The following is a 19,919-nucleotide window of genomic DNA, read 5'->3' on the forward strand; positions in this document are numbered from 1 at the left end:
CGATTCTCATGTGATGTTGATATTTGATGATATTATGCTTATTGGACTTACATTCACACCATTTATATTTTTTCAAAGTTGCATTATCCCATTGTTTGTTATACCTTTACTTCTATTAATATTGTATTTACTGTTTTAACCTATTCTTTTATCTCAATAAACATATTTTGAACTCAAGGTTGTGTCCAGATCAGAGAGACCTGGTAGCTTTTATTTTTGCTGTGTGCTGGTTATTAGGGAGCAGGATTTTCTATATGACAGTAAGTGTGCCTGACCGGAGACGTTTTAACGTTTTAACGTTTTAACTGCCTGCCTGGCGTAAGCAGTGTTGCAGCTGGCGCGCTGGTGAGCCCATGTGTCTGTGGTGGGTAAGTTGACCTTGCCTCCTTTTCTTTTGTTAGTCTTGTTGTTGGTGCATTGCTGTGATGTAAGTCTACCTAAGTAAGTTTATTTGTGGAGCGGAAATCCTGTGGGAATTCGGAACAACTGGTGTGTCCTAGTAGTCCAGTGCCAAAATGAATGTTGTCCCATATGAGAGCAAACTGTTAAAATGGCACAAGCGCACCTGCATCACTGAGGAGCAAATGCAGTATATTTGTGCAAGTAAATTCGGCAGTCTGAGAGTGAGTTTTGTTATGAGGGCTGGGAAATTTCCATAACACTACTAACTGAGAGGAGTGAGCTTGCACAAAGCAACTCTATTATGGGCATGTAATGGTCGTTTTCGATCCGATAGACCACCGGCCCCTACCTTTTCGAAAGGCAATTGTAGGTCACACATAGACTTTGTTTTGGCCTCAATGAGTCTATGGTATTTAATTATTGACTTTAAAATAGATTTTAGGTCAGAGAGTGACCACCTTCCACTTCAATTATGGCTAGATCCACAACCTTTTTCTTCTAGATTAGCAGGAGAATCATTAATAAAAACAACGGACGAGGAGCCGCAGATAACAAACAATAGGCATGCTCTAAGATGTAACAACTAGCATGAGATGCTCAGTCTATTTATAATGAAAAGATATATACTGAGAATCTTGAAAATTGTTCGTGAAAGGCTAAAGGTAAACCACAATGAGATCAGATAGTTTGCTCATAAATCAGCAAGAGTATAGAGTCCATCAGCCCACCCTTGTTGGCGGAGCTTCGTCATCTGGGCCTCTAGGAGAACTGGATCTACGGCCACAGTCTTGAGCCACCAGGCCCTGCTGGATACCTGACCCTTATGCTCCTGAAAAAACTCTTGCCCTGATATATGTTCCAACTGTGTGAACTCCAATGACGTGCAGTGCTCTAGTGCGTGTGCTAATTAAAAATGACTACTGGGACAAAAGATTTTTATTTATTGTGAGATTATCCAAGTGTCATATCTAAAAAACCTAATAGTCTTGAAAAATATATAGACTAATTCCTGGCTACATAAAGTGTGGTCGACATGTTTCAGCCGGATTGGTCAATAGACCCGGCTTTCTTCAGGACCTCAACAGAAATACGGCTACTGCAAAATAAACACAAATCGTGCAGTTGTATGTGTAAGCTTCGCAGCCTGGCCTGAAGTACCGACGGACAGAGCGGTGCCTCCTTTTCCGAGCAGTCAGCCGGGTGAGGTGAGGCTTTTCTCCCACACAAAGCTGGGAAAGAAGAGGTGATTTTTACCTTCCAAGCACTGGGTCCGTTTATCTGGTAAGGTGGCTAATGCCACACACTTATCGGACCAGCACGTATTTTTCATGTGCGCTGTCTTACACATACAACGGCACAATTTGTGTTTATTTAGCAGTAGTCGTATTTCTGTTGAGGTCCGGAAGAAAGCCGGGTCTATTGACCAATCCGGCTGAAACATGTCGACCACACTTTATGTAGCCAGGAATTAGTCTATATATTTTTCAAGACTATTAGGTTTTTTAGATATGACACTTGGATAATCTCACAATAAATAAAAATCTTTTGTCCCAGTAGTCATTTTTTTTTTTTTTTTTTTTTGAAAACCTTTATTGACATTTCAATCAATTACACATATGGGCCTACAACCCCCGGGGCCGGCCGCTAAACATTCAGAATAACAGAAAGCAGGTCTATCACAGAAAGTACCTCGGGGAGCAGAATCTCGACGCTAGCATTCTCTCAGTCTCTGAACAGCCCAAGTAGGAGACCAGGATAATAAAGGTTTACATTTTATAATAGAAAAGGATGGAAGGATCAGGTGCCAAACAGTTTCCCAGCAGCGAAAAATGGCAGGCAGAACGATGAACGTAAACAATACACAGCAGTCTATCTAAGCAATGGCGCTGAAACAGGAAGTTCAGGATGTAGAGGAATGACACGGCCATTTGCGCCTGCAACCCCCTGCCCCAAGACCCAGGAAACTCCACGGAAATTATGGCACTCCGGAAACAGCAGTGATTAACAACAAAGGAGTACTACCATGCTGATCCCAGAAAAAGACAAAGAAGAATAAGAGAAGAAAAGGAGGCCATAGAAAAAGGAGATGAAAGACTAGAGGATCCCCCCCCCAACCCCCCACCCTGCACCTCTGCAGATGAGTACGGCCCCCCCCCCCAGCAGTGTGCCTGTCGCCCCGGAACCAGACCCGAAATATAGAAGAAACAGAGAAAAGAAGTGGGAAAAGAGCCTCCACCAGACGGGGGGGTAGAGAGAGTATTAATAAACTGGAGGAGGGCCTGCAAAACACGCCCCCGGCTTCTCCCTCCCGCACCACACGGTTTCCCATAAAGCACACAATAAAGAACACAAAATCGACCCTGTCAAAGAGGAGTAAGGAGCATTACGCACTTGGTACACTAACAGTTATGCCGTGAGAGCACACAACTCCCGAGCCCGCCCGCCTAGTAGGTGACCACCTCGGAAGGGTCAGCATCATCCTTGGCCACTCTTTGCAAACCCACCCATGCATACCCCTCGTCCCAGTGCCATGTCCAATGTTACCAGGAAGAGAAGTGTCCAATAAAACTCAGGAAGCGACACACACAGGTAGGGTAGAGGGCTCTGAAGATCGACACAGTCAGCTCTAGGGAGGATCGTCTTTCCCGATGCCGAGCCAGGATTTACAATGCACACCAGGCCCAGGAAGGCGGAATCAGCCAGGGCGGGCGACCGTTGCTTGGACGTTGCCTGGGTCGTCGGAGACCGCGCACGGGACAAGGCCACCACCCCCCAATCAGGTCCGAAACCTCCGGGACAGACCAAATCCACAGCCAGCTGATCGCACGTTAATATACTGTCCGGAGAGTCCAGGCGTGCACTATTCACAGGGGCGGCCACGACACTGTCCCCCCGTGCGCTACGTGAGAAGTCCCAGTGTACCTGGGGATAGGCAGGCGGCAACTGTTCCGACGCTGATGTCACTCCATCGAGCTTGCTCCCCAACACCCAGGCTCCGTGAATCAGGGTGGAGTGAAGGGCACCGAGAGCCTCGAGAAGGTCACCGTATCCCAGTACAGCTCCCGGCGCTCGCTCCGCTACGCTCCTCAGAGTCGCATCCTCCCAATCCTGCTGCAACCCGGTGTACAGGATGGTGGACTCAGGCATACCAAAATGGCCGCTGGGTAGGTCCATCCCAGATCGGGGCCGGGGCTCAGACACAAGCGCCTCGGGTTCCATGGCACTGGTAACTGGGTTCCGAGGGCAGGCAAACAATGTGTCCGGTGTGTGGTCACGGGCCACGGTCGTCCCCACCACGGACCAGCGCCCGCGAAAATCCGGGAGCAGCCCGCAAGAATCGGGACAAGTTACGGGCGGTGTCCGGGCAGCTCACCGGCGAAGGCTGAAGCAATCACCGGAGAGTCTTGGAGTTGCCACCACGGGCACGCACTCGTTCAGCTACGCTTAGTGGTAGGAGCGACCACGGCGAAGCGCAGTCCGACATTCGCACCAGTCCGGCAGTCCGACCACACCCAGTCACCAAAGGCCGTTGTTGTTGCACTGCCGCCCGGCCACGGCGTTCACTCGAGGTCCCGGCTCCGGGGCTGCACAGGCCGCAAACTTCAGACGGACATTTCTCCGGCGGTACCGCTGCCAGAAACTTCGGGGTCACACGGCCGGTTGCCGCTCGCGTTCACCAACACGGGTAGATGGCGCAGGCTAAGGATCTCGTGCAGGATATCTGTGCGGGGTGCGGAGGTTCACGGAGCCGGGAGCCTACGCTGCCGTCCCGGTCGCCATCTTGGCTCCTCCGCCCCAGTAGTCATTTTTAATTAGCACACGCACTAGAGCACTGCACGTCATTGGAGTTCACACAGTTAGAACATATATCAGGGCAAGAGTTTTTTCAGGAGCAGGGCCTGGTGGCTCAAGACTGTGGCCGTAGATCCAGTTCTTCTAGAGGCCCAGATGACGAAGCTCCGCCAACAAGGGTGGGCTGATGGACTCTATACTCTTGCTGATTTATGAGCAAACTATCTGATCTCATTGTGGTTTACCTTTAGCCTTTCATGAACAATTTTCACGATTCTCAGTATTTATCTTTTCATTATAAATAGTCTGAGCATCTCATGCTAGTTGTTAGATCTTTGAATGGGGATTGGAGATTGCTCAGTCTTTAATTATTTTCCCTGTGACCCTTATTTACAGATTTTTGTTGGTGCTCTAAGATGGCCATATATTTTGGGAAAAGGAAAGTCATTACAAGATATTTATATCACATTTTCCGATACTGTTGAAGCTTCGCAGAAGCCCTTAATGGGCTCTAAGGACGTCCTAGACCTACACTCCAAATTGGTAGATGCGCTATCTCCCTTTTTGAGTAAATTGTACAATAAGGATGTAAACTCAAAAGGGAACCTTCATGAGCAAACGAATCCATGGTTTAACAAAGACTGTCGGATAGCAAAGTCTAGTTTGATACAGGCAGTAAAATCTAAGAATCAACTGGACATCAAACATGGCAGACAGGCATATAATAAAATCCTGGTTAAAGAGAAAAAAGATTGGGATGGTAGATTCTGGGACGACCTTCTAAGTGCGGCCAAGATAAGAGACCAGAGTACATTCTGGAACCTAATTGCAAAGGGAAACAAAAAAGGTAGATCACCAAAGGATATTTATTTAGATGAAAAGACTTGGTGTGATCACTTTTCTAAGCTCTATTCTATTGATAAGGAGGGATTAATCCCAGGGGACGCAGAGATTAATTCAGAACAGAGTATTGTTCCCTTACGATTTAGTCTAGAAGAAACTATTCAGGCATTGCAGGCTGTTAAAATGGGTAAAGCCCCAGGTCCTGATAAAATTCCTGGTGACCTACTAAAGCATGATGTAGGAGTGTGGGGGCCGTATATAAATTTTCTATGTAATTCGATAGTGGCAGGAACACCGATCCCCGAATCATGGAAAGGGGCGGAAATCATAACAATTTTTAAAAAAGGTGACCGATATGATCCGAGCAACTACCGCCCAATAAGTTTAATTGATATTTTACAAAAATATTTTGCCAGACATATTTTAAATAGGCTTTTAGATTGGATCAAGGAAATAAAGATTTTAGCCAAATACCAAGCAGGATTTAGGTCAAAAACGAGTACGGTTGACCAGGAGTTTAGGTTCATGTGCATCTGTTGAAAGTATATTAACATAAGGAAGGGCAGCCTGTATGTAGCATTTGTTGATCTGAGAGCCGCCTTCGACCTTGTCCCTCGCAACTTGTTGTGGATTACACTTAAGAATATGGCGGTCCCCGGCGAGCTTCTCCAAGAACTTATTAAACTGCATACAGGGAATTTTGCTAAAATTAGATGGGGAAAGGGTGGAGAAATCTCAAGGCCCATATCCGTGGAACGTGGTGTGCGTCAAGGGTGTGTGTTAGCACCCACACTCTTCTCGCTATACGTTAATGACATCCCCAGCTACTTAAGTAACTGTGATCATGATTCCCCAAAGCTAGGCGGTGAGGCGATTACATCTTTACTTTTTGCTGATGACACCATTCTTATTTCACAGACTTCGAGGGGCTTGCAAAAATTGGTGGATTCCTTCCAAAGTTATTGTGTGAGGAAGGGCTTAGAAATAAACCCTGCTAAAACTAAATACATGTCCATTAAACCCCACAAGTCATTTAGGAAAAATTTGTTTTTAGAAAGCCAAAAACTGGAACATGTGGGTAGTTTCAACTATTTAGGTTTAATGTTGGATAATAACCTTACTTGGAATGGTCAGTTGGAAAAAAGTAATCTGTCCTTTAAACAGAATTCAATGCCCATACTAAAAGTGCACGGTGCAAGCCACTCTAAAGCAATCACGCCGGCAATCGAGGTATTTAAAGCGAAGGCCCAATCGGCGGCCCTTTATGGAGCTGAGCTCTGGGGATGCAGCTGTAAAAACAATTTTGAAAAGGTGGAAAACCATTTCGTACGTAGGCTGCTTAAAATTCCGATTAGAACCCCCTTAATACCAGTGTTTCTTGATATTAATCTCAAAAGGACTGATTATCAAGCTATACTAAGACCCTTGTTGTATTGGGTCAGGTTATGGACAACCTCGGAGTTGGATGACTACAAGAAGGGTTTGATTGAAATAATTGAGCTTGATGGACACATGAAAATACCCTGGTTAAAACATATCTCTATGTGGTACGAGAGGTTAGGGCTCTCCCACTTATGGGATGATCCCCAAAACATGACTTGTTCCTCTAAAAAACTTGTAAGGGACACATTCTGGTCTTGTGTCAATTATGATCTAATATACAGTTCTTCGATTGGCACATTGACTCAGAAATATTTGAATATAAAAGACATCCCTTTCTTTGAGCAATTTATGGATGAGATAGGCCCACCCCTAGCAAAAACACTATATTTGCAATTTAGATATGGGACTTTACAGACCTCTGCAACCACATGTAGGTGGGGGGAGAAAAATGGTACTGATTTATGTACTCTCTGCTCTCTGGGGGCAAAAGAAGATGATGTCCACCTACTCTTCTTCTGCCCGGCCTATAAAAAACCGAGAGATCGTTGGATCAAACCTCTATGTAAAAATATGGGGATTAGATCCTATAAAGAGGCAGAGCGCATAATTAAGTCTAATACCTCGCAACTTGTGGTATTTGGTACAAGTAGATTTTTATTTAGTGTGTACCTTATCAGGAAATGGTCTGGTCATAAATTGTAATGTTAGGTTACATACTGCCGTCTAACCTTAAACCTGTACAGAATTTCAGATGTACTGATCCTTTTAATTTTAAAATATTTCAGTGTCTGGATTTTAGCTAATTTAATAATTATATTTATGATCTTAATTGCGATAAAGCTCAAGTATGATTATATTCTAATGATTTACTCGCCCTGCTACATGGTAAACTTAATCAATTGTTGGACTATGGTTATGTATATATGTGCCTGTTATTTATTTTCTGTATTTTTGCTTTTATGGCTATAAAGCCGAAATAAAGTTTAAACAAACAAACTCTATTATGAGTAGCAGATGTTCAGAAATTAGTGTTTGATCGTTTCACTGACATAAAGGGCTGCAAATGCACAATTTGGCCCCATTATTTTACTGTTTTTCTTGCAATGACCCCCGGGTGGTTTGAGCTTGCTCACTTGCATTGCCCACTGGCCAACAAATATACTGTAACCTGCCCCCCTAAACAAGCATAGTCTCGCCTTTGGGACCTTATAAGTATTTATGCAGCACAATATCCTTGGTGCAACAACATCAACTTTTGCATTGGTAAAACACTTATAAGGTCGCAAAGGCGAGACCTATTGCCTATGCCAATGCTTAGACCATCTTAAAATTGTACTGAGAACTTTTGCCTTGCTTAGGGTTTGCACACCCGTTTCGCATCTATTCATTAAGAAGGGTAGCAATATTTATTAGAAAAAATGTCAAGCGTCACTTCTGTCTCGGGGATCCTGACTGTAAGTTACTCATTCTCAGTGGGTAAAGGAGCCACTACTGTTGGTGTGTTTTTTGATGCGAGCGCTAAGACCTAAGTTTAAGCTGAGTGGATTTATTTTCAGTTCGGACTTTAGTTAAACCGTTAGGCAAGACCTTTTAATTTTACTGAAATTACAGGTATAACCCTGCCCCCATCTGCAATACATATTAGAACCAGCACTTCTCAAGAGCAGACCGGTTAGTCCCGATAGTGAGTTATTTCAGTTGAAAGCACTGGTTGTGTTGCACATCGTTCAGTACCATATGGCTTAGAGCGCATTCCAAATTGGGGTGGCGCTTTTACAGATCTGATCATGCAGTATTAAGTAATTGGAGCCATGATCTTTAATTAATTATGGAAATCAAATGTTAAGCCTTTAGTAGTTTGTACAAAGACTTCATGTTATTTTAAATTAGCTACAGTTATTGTTTTTGATTCTAGCTCAGAGCGGACAGAAGCAGTGCTGGCTATCTAGTGAGGACAAGGCAGACAACAGGCAGAGAGTGCAGCTGCAATGGCAGACATCAGGTTGTGGTTGGGAAAATCCGCTGGAGCTAAAACGCCACTGAATAATGCAGGAGAGAGTTCAGCAGTTGGGAAAAGGAAGTCATTAGAAGAAATCCACCAAAAGCAAAGGGAGTATGATCAAACAAAAAGACAGAGAGTTGTACAACAGAAATGGCTTGAAGATTTCAAGTGTGCAGTGATTGACGAAAAGGAAAGTAATGGAGCTGTCCTAGTCGAGACCAGTTTTAAAAAATCTCAAGTTTTGTATTGTGGAGTTTGCAGGAAATTTCCTCATCTCGCAGATACCAAGTCTACCCTATATGTTGGTGTGCCAGAAAAATTCAAAAGGGAGACGTTGGAATGGCACAACAAGAGCAAATCACATGAAAAATGCATATTACATGAAGTTGCAATTCAAAACCCACAGGAGACCTGCATAGCCAAATCGATCACATAAATGCATGAAAAAAACATCGGGCACTTAAACATTTTATTTAATGCAGCCTTTTATCTTGCAAAAGAAGGTGAGGCTTTTATTAAGTTTCCAAAACTCTGCACACTGCAGAAAAAGAACAATCCTGACTGGAATTTCGAAAATTATACGAATGATCATGCATGCTGTAACTTTGTAATAGCAATTTCCGAGACCCTAAAAATGACAATTCGATCCCAGATAGAAAATGCTAGGTTCCTCAGTGTTCTGTCAGATGGGTCAACTGACAAAGGAGTTCAGGAACAGGAACTGATTTATGTACGATTCGTTTGTGAAGGCACCCTTGTTACCCATCTGTGTGACATTGTCAGCATGAAAAACTCCACTGCATCCGGAGTGAAAAATGCTTTAATAGTTGGCCTGGAAAGCATGGGCATATCTCTGGATATTCTGAGCCAGAAATGCATTGGTCTGAATACAGATGGAGCTGCTGTGAACCTCTAGTAAATCTGGTGCTGTAAAGCAGCTACTGGACGAAGTCTCCAAACATCAAGGATGGGACAATTGCGATCACATTGCAGTTGTGCACTGTGTAGCTCACAATCTAGAGCTTGCTGTGTGTGATGTTAAAAGAAAAAGTTCATACATATCCAAATTTGAAGGGGTGCTCAAAGGATGTTTCAAACTATATTATTATTCACCTAAGCGGAGAAGGGAACTTAAAGAGATAGCTGATGATCTGGAAGAGCAGTTAAAACATTTTGGTGGCTTGCAGCAAATCAGATGGGCAGCAAGTCAGCACAGGGCAGTAACAGCGCTTAAGACAAACTGGGAATCTACAGTACTTCATCTTGAGCACCTTGCTACTGGTAGTGATGAATATTCAAACAAAGCCAAAGGAGTGCTTCATGACATGAAATCAGAGAAGTTTCTTTATTTCTTGCACTTCATGATAGACTTCACAGAGCTCCTTCAGCAAGTGTCTAAGGCATTTCAACAAGAAGACAGTCTTATTTCTGAAGTTGCAAGAAGGATTGAGGTGCTTCAACAGAAGCTAATACAGCTGAAAACAAAGCCAGGAAAAGCACTGACACAATTTCAATTGCTTTTTAAAGATGGAAATTTTGCAGGGGTCCCGTTACTAACACAGGCAAAGCCTGCTAGAAAAGGCAGCTCTAATGAAACTAGTGTCAAGGAAGACACTACTGAGTTAATAGAGAATGCTCTTTCTTTTATAAGTGACCGGTTTCTGAAGCACATCTCAGGCAAGCCGCATTCTTTGTTTAACATTTTTGATTTTACTTTGTGGCCAGACTCTGTTGAAAAGATTAGAGGTTTTGGGGATCAAGAATTTGAGGACCTTGTTACATGCTACAAAAAGGTACTTACTGATGAAGAAATTCAGTCTGCCCCTGGAGAGTGGCTAGATTTTACACTGTACGTCTTTCATCGGATGACGTCGCATAAGCCTGTATCCCTCTTCACTCAGCTATTGAAAAAACGCCCAGAAGAAGTTTAACATGTCCTTCCAATTTTAGAAATCATGCTTTCCATCAGTCCAACAACAGCAATATGTGAACGGGGGTTTAGCAGCATGAACCGAATAAAAAATTAGCTCTGTACGTCCCTTAAAAGTGACACCATGTCTGCTTTAATGCTAATCCAAGTAGATGGGCCGGAGTTAGACACTTTTGATCCAAACCCAGCCGTTTTGCATTGGCTTTCAGCAAACCCAGGAACAAGACATATTATGGGCCACAAACATCCTTGTCAAAACAAGACTGTTACTGAGTCAGAAGATAGCGACTGAGTTTATTGCTACTCTCTATGTTCAAATCAGCACCATTTTCCTTAAAAAGTTAGTAAATGCTGGTGCGTTGTGTTTTACCATTCACTGTTTGGTGTCTGTCAATGATACTTCTGACAATTTGCCATGGTGGAACAGCTGTTTGTCTACTTTGGAGACATGACTCACCCCCATTCACAGACCTGGGTTGAATCCATCATCGTCCTTTAGCTCACTGTTCACCACCCCAGTTCAGGACTGGCTATATGCAAATCAGTCTTGACCATACTTCTTACAATTTGCCATGGTGGTGCAGCTGTTTGTCTACTTTGGAGACACTCACCCCCAGTCACAGACCTGGGTTGAATCCATCATCGTTCTTTAGCTCACTGTTCGCCACCCCAGTTCAGGACTGGCAATATGGAAATCAGTCTTGACCCCTGTGCCTCATGGGAACAGTCCAGCCCGAACTGCCAAGCCAATGGACTCCTGACAAAGGCCCTGGCACTTTTTTGTAATACAAATTAAGCACTGCCACAGCTACAGCAATCTAAACGAAACTTTGAGAACTTGGCAGCACAAACTGATTACAAAATGAGCTACATTCTGCCTCAAAGCTGACGGAGCGCTAATGCAAATACAAGTGGACAGCTCGAAAGTTGACACTTTCATCCCGAACAGTAGTGCTTTCGCTGAGAGGAAACACAGGACAATGACAATCATATTGACACAGCCTTCCAGGTCCATGAATATGCAAAACTGTCCCTATATTTGAAAGAACAAGCACTTGATCTCTGGCCATAAATACCGATGGCTCAGTCTGTTTCAACCTCGATTGATACAAGTACATTGGTCCTGTTGCACAAAGTTATTTCAAGACAGAATAGCAAGGACAGAAGGCAGTGTTGCATATGAAGAACGTAACCCTTAGCTCAGAGCATCAGCATCTTCACTAACAAGTAAGTGCCTGATATGTTGTCATGGATGTTATTTCAGTGACATGTTAAAGTTTATGGGTTTTTTTTTGCCATGTATGTTCGCAGAAACGTTCACCACGGCACTTTGATACACACATCTTAGGGAGGTACTGGGTGATAAATTAATGAAATTTGCTGTTAATTTGGTTGGCCAACGTTTTCTCTGCAAATGTTTTGAAAAAAATTCATATGTGATCAATTTGTGGGTCGAGTACATTGATGTTAGGTCGAGTACAAAAGTCTACTCACTCGACCTGCAGGTCAAGTAAGATTTTTTAGATTTTTCGAGCCCTGCATACAATTGTTATTATCACTATCTATCCCATATCATTTAGTACAATACTGAAGGCCGATGGCAAGACACGACCCTATGCAGATCTTACACAGAAACTTGGAACATACGAGGGCTCAACAACACACATAAGGGCAAGCAAGTGTTGCATTGCCTACAGAGACACCAAGTAGACATAGCCTATTTACAAGAGACACATCTATCCCCAACTACGACCCACACCTTCGCAGCTGTATGGGATCCTCACAGACACTTTGCAGGCTACAGTTCATATGCAAGGGGGGTCTCCATGTTGGTTCATAAATGCATCCCCTTCCACATGACAGAAATGCGGGCAGACACGGAGGGCCGATATCTGTTGGTTAAAGGCTGTCTTTTAGGACACACAGTGATTCCAGTGAATGTCTGTGCCCCTAACATCGAGAACCCGGAATTTTACACTGACCTGACGTTCCAAATTGACCTTACGGATGCAGACCAGGTATGCCTGTGGGAGATCTCAATCTGCTGCTAAATCTACTGCAGGATAGTACAACGAACACCTCTGATACTAAGCCCAAATCTAGGCACGCATTGGCAGAACTGAGGGACACACATCGCTTAACTGACGCATGACGCCATTAGCACACCACACAAACAGTATACACACACTACTCAGCCCAATATGACACATGGACCTGGCTGGACTACTGGCTCCTAGCACCAAATCTGACACAATGGATTGATACTAAACAACATTTGCCACAAACTCTGTCCGACCACTCACCGGTCCTCCTGCGGCTCCGTATTCCCAGGACAGGAGGGGTGGAGCGGTATTGGATATTTCCGGAGACAGCCCTCCGGGACGATGTATTCCAATCGGAACTATGCACGGTGATGCTGGACTATTTGGACATTAATAAAGGGACTGTAACCTCCTGGGCCACACAGTGGGAGACTTTTAAGGCATACATAAGAGAGGTCTGTATATCCAAACATGCAGGAATCCTTAAAAACCTGTGGCGTACATTATTTAAATTAGAAAAGCAACTAACAGAGGCAGATCAGGCCCCACTATCTTAGAACCTAGCAACCCAGCTAAAACACGGCGCTGCATTACTGGCAGAGTTTCATGAGGTAGCAGAACGCGAAGCTCATTACCTGGGAAAATAAGCAGTGACCCATAGATACGGGGAAGGAGAGAGACCTGGCTGCATACTCGCAAGATTGTTGCAGCCCCCCCAGGGGTCAGCCTTACATTGCCTCAACAAACCTGACGGTACCTACATTACCGGCACCATAGGCATTCAAAACAAAATGCTAACTTACTACACGGATCTGTACGCGACGCGGGTGACCACAGACGAGTCGCCCAGTAACAGATGAGGTGGCATTGGTGGGTGAACCCTTTACAGATGAAGAGATAGTCCAATTAATAGATGCCATGGACGGATCCAAAGCGCCTGGTCTGGATAGCTTCTCAAGTTGTCGGATTTAAGTAACAACCTTAGGGTCAAAGTTTGGAGGGTTAGGGTGATTACCCTCCCCTTGAGCACCGCAACTAATTATAAAAATGTGTTAAAAACACAAATACGGCAACATATGAGCACCAGGGATTTCCTAGTTCCAATTCACCCCTTTAGGACATAACCTTGTAGAGACTTATCAGAAAGTGGTGGAGAAAAGGGTCATGCCACCTACACTCCACGAAGCAGTCATAATTCTGCTCCTCATGCCGGGTAAAGACCCGTTGCAATGCAGTTCAAACTGCCCACTATCGTTGTTAAACTTTGACAATAAAATACTGGCCAAAATGTTAGCAACCAGGATCTCACTACTGTTAGACCAAATGATATCACCAGCCCAGTCTGGATTTGTCCCTCGTAAATCCGCTGCCATGAATCTTTGCATGTTCTATGTGGTACTCCATAGAATATCGCCCTCTGTGCCAGCTGTTGCGGCGATGTTGGATGCTGAAAAAGCATTCGACTCGCTGGAATGGCCGTTTCTGCAGGCAACACTGGGCAGAATGGGGCTCCCACTTGGATTCACTGCACTCTTTAAGCTACTATATACGGAGCCCTCAGCCCGCATATGCTTAAACAGTAGGCTGACACCACCTATGTTTATTACTCAGGGTACGCGGCAGGGATGTCCACTATCCCTCCTACTGTTTGTGATAGCGGTGGAACCACTGGTATGCCACTTGCAGTAATGGCACCTTCATCGGGGCCTGCAGTTCAAGACGGGCCCACTTCTCAGCACACTCTATGCTGATGACATTATCCTATACATACGGCACCCAGACGACAACCTGGGACTAGTGTTAAGAGAAATCACTCGATACGGTGCCTTGTCTGGGCTACATATAAATTGGGGTAAATCAGTGATGTTTCCCCTAACACCTGCCCCCTATAGCATAGATACTAAATTCCCACTGGTGAGTGATGTGACGATTCACCCCAATATCTGGGAATACACTTTCATAAAGATTTGGATCAAATAAAATGGCTTAATTATGGACCAGCATTGGAAAAACTATCGTTCCGGATAGAGCAATGGTTAAGGCTGCCACTGTGTATGGCAGGCCACATAGTCATTATCAAAATGGTAATACTGACCCAGTTCTTGCATCTATTTCACAACATCCCTATCCCTCTAAGAAATTTTTCGCCACACTTCATACATTATTATTAGTACTGGTATAGGAGAGGAAAAAACCAAGAGTTAGCTGGAACACTTTGACCCTTCCATACGAACGAGGGGGCTTTGGGGTTCGAAACTTTTACATCCACTACCTGGTGGCTCAATGCAGTTTTGCCCGACCCTGGCACCATCTGGACGCTAGGATACCATACACCAAGCCGGAGGCGGATCTGGTATATCCACTCTGCTGGCTACAGTACTGCCGGTTGGAATATCGCACGATCCATCCAGACAGTATCCATGACTACCTGGTCATGGAAGAGGCTGATTCAGACGGCGGGGGACACATACTATATTCATCTGCTCTTCCCATAGCCGGGAACACGTGCTACCCATCATGCAGGAAGCCATTGTAAAACGACTCTAACTAAATACTCTCTAAATACCATTGGCGGCCTGTTCCTTGACGGGCATGCCTTCTCACGGACAGAGGATGCCCGTTTTCGGGACGCGTCCAAGATGGATCACTTGGTTTTGAGATAGATACAGGATGCACTCAGGGCCCACATCTCCAGTTATCCCCTTGAACCAGAGGACTTTCCGCCATTATCGTCAATTATCACAGACTAGGGCGGCAAACACTTAATTTCTAAGATGTACAAGTCAATCCGGGCATTACTTCCTTCTAGGGACACAGGGATCTGGGCCGCATGGGAGCGGGACCTGGGGTATTCGCTCAATGACTTTCAGTGGCAATACTGTTGCATACAAACACGCTTGGTAGCCCTTAACCATTGACACAAAATGCTGCATTTCTAGTTTTTATGGCGGACTTATATTAAACTACTTAAACTACATCACATAGACCCCACCCGCCCCCACACCTGTCCCAAATGTCATGCTCCATCTGCAGATTTTGTGCAAATTACCTGGACCTGTGAGGTACTTGCTAAGTACTGGAGGACCATATTCCTGGAGCTATCACGCATGATCCAAAATACCCGTTATTGGCACTACTTGGGTTTGTACACACTGTCCCCAAAACAACGCGCCGATTCACAGCCATAGCACTCATGCTAGCTAAATGGGAGGTTGCATTAAATTGGGGAAGTAGGCATGCACCTGAACAGAAGGCATGGCTTAATAGTTAGATATATTGCAACACAAACAGCGACATTTACGCACAAAACACAGGCCCCAGCCTCTAGGCCACGGGACATTTGGCAGCCACTACGCACATAGGGGCATATTATCAAGCCAGGCGATAAAATTATCGCCGCTTTAGCAGCAGAAAACTGCCGCTAAAATGGCGATAATAGGCTTGATAATATGCTCTATGGAATTCCAATTGAAGCCCATGTTAAATGGGAAGGACATCTAACATGGGCTTCAATTGGAATTCCATAGAGCATATTATCAAGCCCATTATCGCCGTTTTAGCTGTAGTTTTCTGCCGCAAAAGCGGCGATAATTTTATCGCCTGGCTTGATAATATGCCCCATACTTACTTGAACTAGACTACTCCACATATACACAATCCGAGTCATAATGGGCCATATTATCAAGACCGGCGAAAACATTATAGCCGCTTTAGCGGCAGGAAACTGCCGCTAAAGCGGCGATAAAGGGATTGATAATATGCCCTTGTGAATTTCCATAGAAGCCCAGGTTCACACCAGAACCAGGACGTCTATGGGATATCACAAGGGCATATTATCAAGACCGGCGAGAACATTATCGCCGCTTTAGCGGCAGGAAACTTCCGCTAAAGCGGCGATAAAGAGCTTGATAATATGCCCTTGTGTATTTCCATAGAAGCCCAGGTTCACACCAGAGCGATAATGTTATCGCCGGTCCTGATAATATGGCCCAATGTGGGACAGCAGAGCACAGAATGCAAGGGGTTACGATGTGTACATGACCGAATAATAGGCAACGTTCTCTGGTTATAGGAATCCTGTTGAAACTGTGACCGATAACATGGACTCCACTGTGACTGGAATATACTACTGAGTGTAAACTAGATGGAATGTATGATCAACATGGGAAAGAATGCTGATGTATATGTTTGGTACCTTCATTACTAAAAAAAGGAAAATTAGGTTAAAAAAAAAGTATGTATCGTAGCCCAATATTTCATATTAAGCAAAGGATTAAATGTTTAGAAGGTCATGCATTATGCTTTGAATGTAAGCTCTTTCATTGTCTATGTATAAAACATCCACAACTTTGAGTTCAGGTAAGTTAATGTATATGTATGTCTCGTTTACATATAAATACAAAGATTGTATACATATATCTACATTCTTATATGTATGGTATATCGGCTTTGGCATAAAATAGGCAAATCCCTTTTTAGGTCGAGCCTATGCAGCACATGCGCCATGCGCTGCTCTGCGAGGCATGCTGTGTTGAGGTAGGGAGCTGAAGCTCCGCAACTCCCCTCCCATATTTTTCATTGGCTTGTGTCCTTGTCCTTTGTAAACTGTAGCTTTTCATTGGTCAATAGGCTTAGTAGTCCCTCGTTAGTACCACCTTGTCTAATCTTGTAACCTGCCATAAGGACTTACGTGTGTTGCTACTCGGTAGGCTTTAATTACAGCCTTCGAGCACTATTTCCTTAAACTGTTTTCTACTGCCTGCTGTGGCAAGATACGTTCTCTCCTAATTATAGCACAGCACACCACTGTGGCGGCCGTGGCATTGTTTTGTTTGCGGTGCCGAATGCGGACGCATGTTCTTTTTTTTTCCATATATTCAATTTTTTTTTGTTTTGTTTTCAAGCACCCCAGGCTGCGCCTTCACGTTAATAGAGGCCACGCCCCTTTCTTTAGGCAAGCTGCGTCTAAAGAAAGGTCCGCAGCCCCTATTAACGCGAAACCGCTGCATTGGGCACTTTTACCAATAAAGCAGACGCAAGACTTCTAAAGAAATGGGCGTGGCCTCTATTAACGTGAAAGCACAGCATGGGGACCTTCAAAACAACAAAAATATTTGCAATGCAATAGGTCTCGCATTTGTGAGAATTTAAGCTATTGGACTTTTACAATGCCTAATCCTCAAACTCTCGTAAATGCAAGATCTATTGCATTGCAAATGCTTGTTTAATGAGAGCGCAGGCCTGCTCTCCCTAGCCGCGCGGTGTCCTACGAAATCCCAAAATACAAAGTAATTTTATTCAGGGCTTGTTAGAAACAGTATGCTCGAAATACAACCCAAAGGGTGCCTCCTTGTTTTAGCAGCTAAATTAACAGATTTAAGAGAGGCTGTGGGAGAAATTGATTACGTTATGGTTTCCTTGCGGGTTGCAGAATTCTGCCTTATCGGTTTTTCAGATACATTTTTTTCTCCAGTTGTTGAGTGATTTCCTCGATTTCTTTATTTTTATATAACATTTTTTTTATTTTTGAAACAAAATGTTACGATGGGCCAAATTAGCAAGGACTTGCGATAATTATCGCAAAGCGTGCTTAGCGCTGTATTTTTTATTACCGGTTTACATTGCGGAGATAACGCATTATTATCAATAATTATCTCCCAGGCGATAATAAACCAGCGAATGCGGCGATTCTCCAGCAATAACGCGGGAATTCCAGCGATGAATTCCCATCGCTAAGGAAAAGGTCGCTAATAGGCAGGTGAGGATTCAGCCGTAGAATTCACCTCCCATAGAAAACAGTGGCTAAGTCAGGATTGTAGCAGGTGTTAAAATCCATCGATAAACGCGGTTAGCGTGCGTTTGTTTATCGCTTCGCGGGCCTTGGTAATAGACAGAAGGTGTGTTTACGACTGCTTTCAGTCGCTTTCAAGTTGGGAACGCTTCCTTTGCATGTCATTAGCGATAAATATCGCTTACATGCAAAGCGGCACCCAAAACGGTCGCTTTCGCCATAAAGCTGTTGCTAACAGCTGTTAGCGACAGCTTGCTGATAGGGCGATAAAAATATTGCCTCTTTGGCGGCAAAAGTGCCACTAAAGCAGCGATACTGCCTTTGCTAATATGCCCCGAAGTGTTTAGTAAGGTGAGAATATTGTGTGTTTCAGAGTGGTTAAATGGAACCTATATATTTTTCTTTACTTTAGTCTAGACAGTGATTGTTTTGCAAGTACCTTTCTACTTAGTATTTTGAGTTTACCATAAAATATTGTTTTTTTCCAGAGCATTATGCTTTCTAATATAGCGTGCTAACACAGGCTAAAAATACACTGTTTTGTACGTTTGGTTTCTTAAATATGTACTTAATTTTGGGTTCCATTTCAACTTCAGACAAGAAACCAACACACCTCACGAGAAAATTGCATTGTTATCGGCTACCGCCTCGTAATTCTTTACCATGCATTGAAAGTTTTTATACTTGAACCATATTCAATATTATATCCTAACAATGGTTCACAGTGTGCACAAAGTGTTCAAAATACAAACATATTTTTAGATCACATATATTTAAATCACACAATACTAAACACCTAAGAAAATGAAAAAATTTGAAAAATAAATAATAAAGAATATGGCCCTTATATAAGAAACACATTTTAATTATAGAGATATAAAAAACATTCTTTGTAAAAAATATATAATATCGTGAGGCTCAGACATATAAGCTGGTACATATAACAATTACTTAAACATACAAAACCAGACAGATGGCATACACAAAAAGAGGTTACATGAAAGTCGGAGTTCCAAACCAACACTGGAACTACAACACTCAAGACAATGTGTCCTCCATAAATTGTGGCCACAGTTAAGTCGACGGCGTTTCAACCTTTGTCATAAGTACATGGTCATCGTCAGGACAGAGAAGTAACTGAGCATCCCACCAGATAATCTATAAGGTAACAAAATACCATATGATTCTTAAAACCAGGCCAAAATGAAAAAAATAATAAAAAAAGGGGGCAAAAATGTGCAATGGTTAAGAAAAAGGGGGAGAAAGTACCTCACCATCCCCAAACAAAAAATGGGGCTTGTGTTAAAAATATACACAGAAATAATAAATCAAAAGGAATAGATCTTGTGAGCCCAAAGGAAAGAAAAAGTAAAAGTAAGCCCATCTTATTCAGACTAACAGTGCATGAGATATATAGGTTTGTATCTCATACTCACTTTATTTGCCAGGAGATCACAAACCAATTATAACTCAATGCTTGTGTATTTAAAACTTTATTTCTACAGGCTATTAAAACCATCACCGAAAAAGATGTGAAAAATCAAATAAAATAACGCAAAAGAAATAACTGACCATCATTTTATCATCAATTAATTAAACAGTGCAACAAACCACAAATAATTGTTTCGACATTTTCAATGTACAGAATATAAAATTAATTTGCAAAATGAAATTGCATTCTTCAGTGTTCACATTCATCATCAGTAAAGTTTTTATTTTTTTTAAACACCAGTA

The sequence above is a fragment of the Triturus cristatus genome, chromosome 10 (genome assembly GCF_964204655.1).
Source record: "Triturus cristatus chromosome 10, aTriCri1.1, whole genome shotgun sequence".
In the NCBI taxonomy this organism is placed as follows: domain Eukaryota; kingdom Metazoa; phylum Chordata; class Amphibia; order Caudata; family Salamandridae; genus Triturus; species Triturus cristatus.